This window comes from Cyprinus carpio, chromosome A16, assembly GCF_018340385.1.
Source record: "Cyprinus carpio isolate SPL01 chromosome A16, ASM1834038v1, whole genome shotgun sequence".
Taxonomy (NCBI): Eukaryota; Metazoa; Chordata; class Actinopteri; order Cypriniformes; family Cyprinidae; genus Cyprinus; species Cyprinus carpio.
This window is the reverse complement of record NC_056587.1, coordinates 5444838-5453063: the sequence shown is the minus strand read 5'-3', so window position 1 is coordinate 5453063 and position 8226 is coordinate 5444838.

Genomic DNA, 8226 nt, shown 5'->3' with positions numbered 1-8226 from the left:
ATGATCGCATTTAAGCAATAAGGTTACTGTTTTTCCATCCCCGGATTTAAAATTGAGACTTTGAAGCAGCAGCTCAGATGGAACACAGACTGAATCTAAAATCTTCAGATCACACAAAAAATAAAAAGCCAGTAGGCCCCTCCCAAGTGTAGGCCCCTGGGCTTCAGAACCCCTTATAGCCCGTGCATTAATGCTCCCCTGGTCTCGTTTCCCACGGAGGAGCTCCGGAATGATAAAAAGAGGAATAAGGACAGTGAAGGACCAGAGAGGACCAGGCCTGGAATTTATGTTGTTTTGTTTGTGCGGGGAGTCAATAAAAAAAAAAAAATGAATTCCCTAAAATGTATTCTTTAATCCAACTTATCTGCTTTGCTTGTTAGGTTGATTTTTAAAAATCAGAGTATATTGTAATAGAAAAGCAATGCAGTATATGCAGTTTATGATACTGTATATGCATTTCTTTTTTACTGAAATTTGTAGGCTGTTACAAGTCGAGCTCAAGTCAAGTCGAGCTTTATTACATGTGTGGTAATACAGTGGAATGAAATGTCATGTCTCGCAAGACCATGGTGCTACATAAATAAACATAAATATAAACATACAACACTAGACGTAAGAAATTTTTTTAGACCTACATGGCTAACTTTCTGTAGTGGTAATCTAACTATACATATACTATAAATATTTGACTATACATACACATAATCTAAAACAGACTATGCAATTGCTTTACATAATAACTGTACATGATATTGTGCAAAATAGGTACTAAAGGTTAAGACGCAAGTGCAATATAATTTGTGGTGCATTCACAAGTAAACATTTGTGTTATCTTATTAAGTCCTTGTAACATGGAGTGTTTATAAGAAATTGTCTGGTGCATATAGAGAGAAAAGAGTGTGTTTCTACAGGTGGTTTGTCCATCCCAATCATCTGTGTGTAGCACACTCAGAATTGCACAATGTTGTCCTTGAAACATGGATTGTTTATAAGAAAGTTTCTGGTGAGTATAGAGAGGAAAGAGTGTGTTTTTCTGCAGGTGGTTTGTCCAGCCAACTCAGAATTGCACAATGTTCTTTAGGTTTTCAACAGTTTTCATGTGGTGCATGTGGTGTGGTTGGCTGGGGTTGAGAGAGGATCCTGGTTTCAGGAGCTAGGGTTGTGGATGGGGTTTCAGAGGGGGGTGAGGTGATTGGAATTGAGGGCTCTTACAGCCTGGGGGAAAAACTGTTGAGCACAGTTGTGTCATCCACAAACTTGATGATGTGGTTGGAGCTGAACTTGGCAGTGCAGTTGTGGGTCAGCAGTGTGAAGAGCAGCGGGCTGAACACACAGCCTTGTGGGGCACCTGTGCTCAGTGTGGTAGTGCTGGAGGTGTTGTGGCCGACACGGACTGACTGAGGTCTTCCGGTTAGAAAGTCCAGGATCCAATTACAGAGTGAGGTATTTAGGCCCAGCAGGTTTAGTTTGTTGATGAGCTGTTGTGGGATTATTGTGTTTAATGCTGAGCTGAAGTCGATGAACAGCATTCTAACATAAGAGTCTTTGTTTTCTAAGTGTTTTTCTAAGAGCCATGTGGAGGGAGGAGGAAATGGCATCGTCTGTGGAGCGGTTTGGACGGTATGCAAACTGGAGCGGGTCAAGTGTGTTAGGGAGATTGGATTTGATATGCTGCATGACTAACCTCTCAAAGCACTTCATCATGACTGGGGTCAGTGCTATGGGACAATAGTCATTCAGGCAGGACACAGGTGACTTCTTTGATACTGGGGTGATGGTAGTGGACTTGATACATGTGGGGACAACTGCTTGGCTTAGTGAGATATTAAAGATGTCTGTTAAGACATCTGTCAGCTGTTCAGTACAGTCTCTCAGTACCTGACTTGGTATGTTGTCAGGGCCTGCAGCTTTGCGCGGGTTAACCCTAGATAGAGACTTCCTTATATCGACTGGAGACAGACAGAGTACCTGGTCGTTGGGAGGTGTGGGTAATTTTTGTCCAGGTTTGTCATTCTGCATTTCAAACCATGCATAAAACTTATTGAGTGCATCTGGGAGGGATGTGTCGTCATCACAGGCCTGTGGCAGGGGCTTGTAGTCTGTGACGGTCTGAAAAGCTTGCCACAGACTCTGTGTGTCCTTGCTGTCAGTGAAGTGATTATTGATTTTCTGTGCATAAGAACGTTTTGCTTTCTTGATGCTATGGGACAGGTTAGCTCTTGCTGTTTTGAGGACTTCTTTGTCTCCCATTCTGAATGTGTCATCTCTGGTCTTTATCAGCCCACGAACCTCTGTTGTCATCCATGGCTTCTGGTTGGCACATGTGGTGATGTTCTTGGTGACTGTAAAAATAGTAAATATAGTACAACTAGTAAGTTAACAAAGAAATGAAATAATGCAAAAACTTCTAATTACTAATTAAGCTCATTATTTTTCAACCATTATTTACTTTATCTAACAATGTATTTTTTTTTCTTTTGAATATTGTAATTCAGTACTCCTGGTTCAAATGCAAGCAACACAAATCATACTGTACAGATTCATTTGTTTGTTTCCTTTGTTTTGTGCGTCTAGATTGAATCTGTTCAGTGCTCTATTGTTTAAGTCCCTCTTGGCAGGCTAAGTCTCCTTTATTTCTGCATCCAATAAAATGTTTTGTGTATCAAAACTGAACAAGGGAGGTGCCTTAAAACACACTCATTACTCATAATCACATTCATACAGATTACAGAAAAGTACCCAACACAGCGAACCTAACAACAAACCAACTTATCCAGATGTTAGAGCCAGACAAGTGTATTATTTGGACCAAGGTTTGTTTGAGGGGAAATTTCTCTACAAGAGGACAGATGCAAAGACAGCAAAAAAGTAGAAAGTAATGAAAGAGTATAATTTTGCACCGGGTGTGTCTCTTGCCAGAAAAGCGTATGAAGTGCAAAAAAAAGTCTTTGAATCAAATCTTTCGCTTTCTGTTTATTAACCTCTAGCAGAAGGGTCTGACAGCCTCATCCATCATACTCAACATCCCTGTGTGAATGAAAAGAGATGAATGCTGCTTCCACTCTGAAAATTACTCTAGAAAAAGAGATTTACCATCATTCCGTTTACATAGAACACACACAGATGTAGTGAGTGAGCACTTCCTCGAATCTCAGTCCAAGAAGAACAATAAAGATATTTCACCAGGGGCAACCCAGGTCAAGCTGAATTTGCAAATCATGTGTTGATATGCGCTGAGTATGCCATAATGTCACTGTGATAATTTGGTGCAATATTTTGCTCATTTAAAGTGAAAACATTTACATTTTATATATAAAAAAAACATTTTTGGTGCATGAAGTTAATGAGCCATTTGTTGGAAACTTAATGTCCACTTTAGCTAGAATATAAAAGCCTTTTCAGAAACAATACCAGATTTGTTCTGTAAAGCATGAGTACATCACTGTCCATATTTATTTAACCACTTTTATCTGAAGTCCTTTAATACGGCTTAATCCCAGATGCAACAAATACAGTCCAAGTTTCAGAGCCAACAACAGAGCACAAAAGGAGAGAGAAACCAAAAACACAGTGTGTTTGTGAGGAAATCATGCCAGCTTGAATTCTCATTAATGAAGAAAACAAATGGTCTCTTTACAACACAGAATACTGTTGGGTCTCCCCTGAGCCTGATGATTAAAATGAGCTGGCTTTTTCAAACATCGGATGACGAATATGTGAATGAGATCTGTTAGGAGACTTCAAGATCTGCAAGCCAGCTCACGTCAAAGGTTGTGAATAAATAGTGAAAAGAAGCAAAATTCCCAGCTCAGTATCTTTGCACTAAAAATAACGTCTTTTGATATTAATATTTGTGTCTATGCAAAACAATCTCACAGCCCTTACACAGTTCATATTATGCAGATACAGTTTTGACATTGTGGTGAGTCACATAGGAAATGTTTTCATCTAGTTTGTATCGAAAAGATGAATGGACTAGATTTGCCATGTTTAGTTCCAGACAGATGCTGAAACTTTTTGAATTTGGATTTGGAGGAAGAACTTGTGGAAACCAAGGGCCAAAACCACATAGGACTTTTCACTTTTTTAGTGACCTTTTCTGCAGGTTTTATCATTATGCCAGTAGCTGGCAATAAGTGATTGTCTTTATGAAAAGTCAGTTAAATCCTTTATTGAATGATTTGTTTAAAAAAAAAAAAACTGATTCATTCAGGAATTAAATAAATGACAAACAAATCTTCATGAGTAAGTCACTGAATCATTCATTCAATTAGGTCCAGACAGAAACTGGACCTTTGCATTTTCTGCGTGAACTTGGAGGGACAAATAGCAGAATCTCGGTTCTTGAATTTGATCTTGGTCAAGCAGCGTTCAGAAATATAACAGTCCAAATTCACATTGGACTTCACCTTTTTTAGTGATGCTTTCTGCAGGTGTGATTGTCTTTATGAGAAAGTCAAATGATTCATTTGGTTAAAACACAAATTCACACAGAAGCTAAAAATCTTTGTGGGTAAGTCATTAAGGCCCTGTTTACACTAATGCGTTTTCATTTTAAAACAGCATTTTAAAATGAAAACGTTCCTAGTCAATTCTGGTTTCACTGCGTTTTCACTGCATTTCAGAAATGATCTCCGTCCACAATACACAACCGAAAATGAATGTCACATGACCATTCATGCAGGTATAACAGTGAGCATGATGTTATTGTTTACACGGTCATCAAAGATATGCAGAGCGAATGTTGGCAGCCACACCATCGTTTTCAAAAGTCTCAGTTTTGGTCCGTTTACACTGAAACGCAACCTCTAAAATGGGGTCTGCAGCGTTTTTGAAAGTCTCTGTTTTCGAGGGTCGAAGACGCTGGAGTAGTGTAAATGACAGGCATAACTGTAGGAAAAGTTATGCGTTTTAAAACGAATATGTACTAGTGTAAACATAGCCTGAATCAGTCACTCAGCTAATTCATTTAAAAACTTTAATTCAAGATCATCAATACTGTGTTTTGCTCGGAGGCATGAAACATTTGTTTTGCTTTTGAACTATTTATATTAGCAGACCACATATAAAGTAGCAATATTGTTGATATTGGGCATATAAATGGCTTTCTATGAGGTAAAATATGTTAGAAATTAACATGCAAGGACCTGGAGTGTATCATTTTGTGAATAGGTGCTGCAGTTCTTTGATTGATGCATCAGGATGCAAACTTATTTAATATGTTTGGTAGTTTAATTTTGATGCTATTTGATACTTCTTTGCATTCAAGATGGTAAATAAACCAGGGGACTTCCTGCAACTGGAAGAGTACTAACACTGCTGTGCTCACAAGATAGGAGAGCTGTTCAGTTGGATGCTCTGGGACTGGGTGTGGGCTGGGACTGGCTGTCAAATCCATGCGGCATTGTGCTTCATATTACAAAAATCATCTAGTCATTTGTGCAACATCTGTTCACTCACTTACATACGACAGAGCACACACCACAATCTCTTTCACACGCTTGTGACCAGCTTTTGAAATTCAAAACACATGATTTAAGAGGCACTCCCAAACTTTTTAGGTTCGAGGTTTTGTATCATGAGCCAAAGGGATTTAAGGAAGAAGGCACAGTTTCAAGATGTAGTAATGAGCATGGATAACTTAGTCTTAATTAACTGCAGTAAAAAAGAGATAAACTAACCCTCTGCAGGTGGAGTATACTAAAAGTGCTTTACACAATACTGAAAAAAACTGCACAATTTTAAAATTACATGACCTCCTGCCATATAGTGTCCAAAAACAATAAGCATGAATGAAAGACAGTGAAAGTTACTGAAACATTGGCGATTGCTATGTTAATATAAGAGTTTTATACAACAATTTGTTCTTGTCCTGTAACTTGACACTACACTCGCTCCCTATTAAACACCGTATACATTTTAAAATATTGCTAATTACTCATAAAGCCAATGGTCTAGATCCTTAGTACTTGAGTGAGCTCTTATTGCATTATTGTCCTTCATGTCCGCTGTGGTCTCAAAACTTTGGCCATTGGATAATAACTAGAATATCAAAATCAAACTCTGGAACAATCTACATAACATTGTTCGGGAGGCAGACAAGCTCTGTCAGTTTAAAAACAGATTAAAGACCCATCTGTAACATTGGGAGGCAACAAAGCACTAGTGGGTCCAAGTGCAGGCTTTATTTAAAAGAGTGGGCAAACAGGCAGGGTCACACACCAGCAAACATCCAGGGCTACACAAAAGAGTAATCTACAAAACAGGCGAAGGTCAGGGCAGGAAGCAAACAATTTGAAACAAGTAAACAGTCCAGGGTCAAAAACACTAAGGCAAGGCAAGAAAACAAGGACCGAATGCTACAGGCTAACAATACTATCCAATGAATGAGTGAAAAAACAGGCTTTAATAGGGTGAGACTGATGGAGGTAACAAGACACAGGTGAATGCAATCAATGATCAAGAGCCCAGGCAAAGGATCATGGGCAATATAATTATGTGAGGGAGTGACAACAGTCTGGGGTGGAGAGCCCTCTGGAGGAGCTCATGGGCACTCCAGCTGGTGAACGTAACACCATCTCTTTAAACTGGCAAAGACATAACAAACAATCACTTTTCTAGAATTCAAATCAGTTACAGGATTGTTAGGCTGCATTAATAAGGCCAACCGGAACCAGGAACACTTCCCATAACACTTGATGTACTCATTATATCGTAAGAAGAATAGCATCTACGCTAACATAGTCTGTTTATTCTTATTCCGAGGTCACCTTAGCCACCCAAATCCAGTCCGTTTCCAGTCTAGATGGTGGATCAGCACCTATAGATGACCTCTACAGCTCTGAATGTCAGCGGAGACCATGTCAACTAGACTAACCCTAGAGAGAGATTCCCTGTAAAGACCTCAACTGCTGTTGGCACAAGACCATGAGAACCAGACGAGTCCTCTGCTCAATATGACGTGTGTTGCAGCCTGGAATTAAATGCTGGTTTCATCTGACCAGAGCATCCTGTCTTTGTATGTGGAGATTTAAGTTACTCCATATTTACATACTTCTTGTTCATCGAATTTGTGCTTGTATTTGATATATCTTAAATAAATGTAATGTTTAAGAATATATTATTGTCATTTAAAACTGTAAGGATCATGGTGACCACATTAAAAAATACTTATTCTTTCCAGCTGAGTTAACATAATAGCATTGTTGCAAGAATAAACAAGTTTGTAAACTGACAGACTGTTTGTGAAAAGAGATTTTGAAATATTTATTGGTTTAATCCCTGCATTAGAACAGAAAAGATGTGCTTAAATAACAAGTCTTGTTCAAACTATTTATCTGGCATTTCTCTGAACATCTAACAACTTTTTGAGAACTGATTCATTTGTCGCAATTAATCATTGGTCTATTACAATGTAAATGTAATACATCCTTGAAGTATTCTCTCTCCATGCAAAGACAATAATACCAGTCAAATAAAGGCTAACTGCACTTTTGGCAAAAGGAAAATTAAAAACAGATGTCTTGACAGAGCGTAGACAGAATATTGCTGTGAAGCAGATTGGAGATACAGTACAATGTCTGTGATGGCCAGGGAGACAAAACGCAGTAACTGAAGCCAAGTTTTTCCTTTCCTTAACATTTGTTCATGCTGGACATAAAGCACAACATGTAACAAGACTGATTACCAAGACCAAAAACTATTTATATTACATGGAGCTAAATAAACACAAGTTCTAAGGTGGGAGAAAATTTATGGCATATGAGAACTGCGCAATATTGCTTACCTTCTTTATGTGATTCAGATAGTTAAACTGTATATCCTGAAATGGCATTTTAACTTTGAGTGTTTGATCATTGAATGTGTATTGGCATGAGTAAAGCCTATAATGATTGGCAGTCATTTAGGTTTGATTAACTGGCAGTTGGAACAATAATTGTTCTACACATAATTAGATTAAATATAGTATAGTGACATTCAGTGTGGGAACACAAATCAAATCAGCCATCTATTTTAAATAGCTAATTTTAAAGTCGATGTAAATTTAAAGAATGTCCCATTACCAAGTGAAAGAGAACATTCAATGAGGAAACATATAGTCGGGAATCTGTTGGATTGAGTAATGTGAAGTTACTTTAATGCAAAGACTTTTCAGAGACAAAAAACAAGATTATTACACTTTGATTTAACATTACAAAACCAAACCTTTTTCTATGAAATAATGCA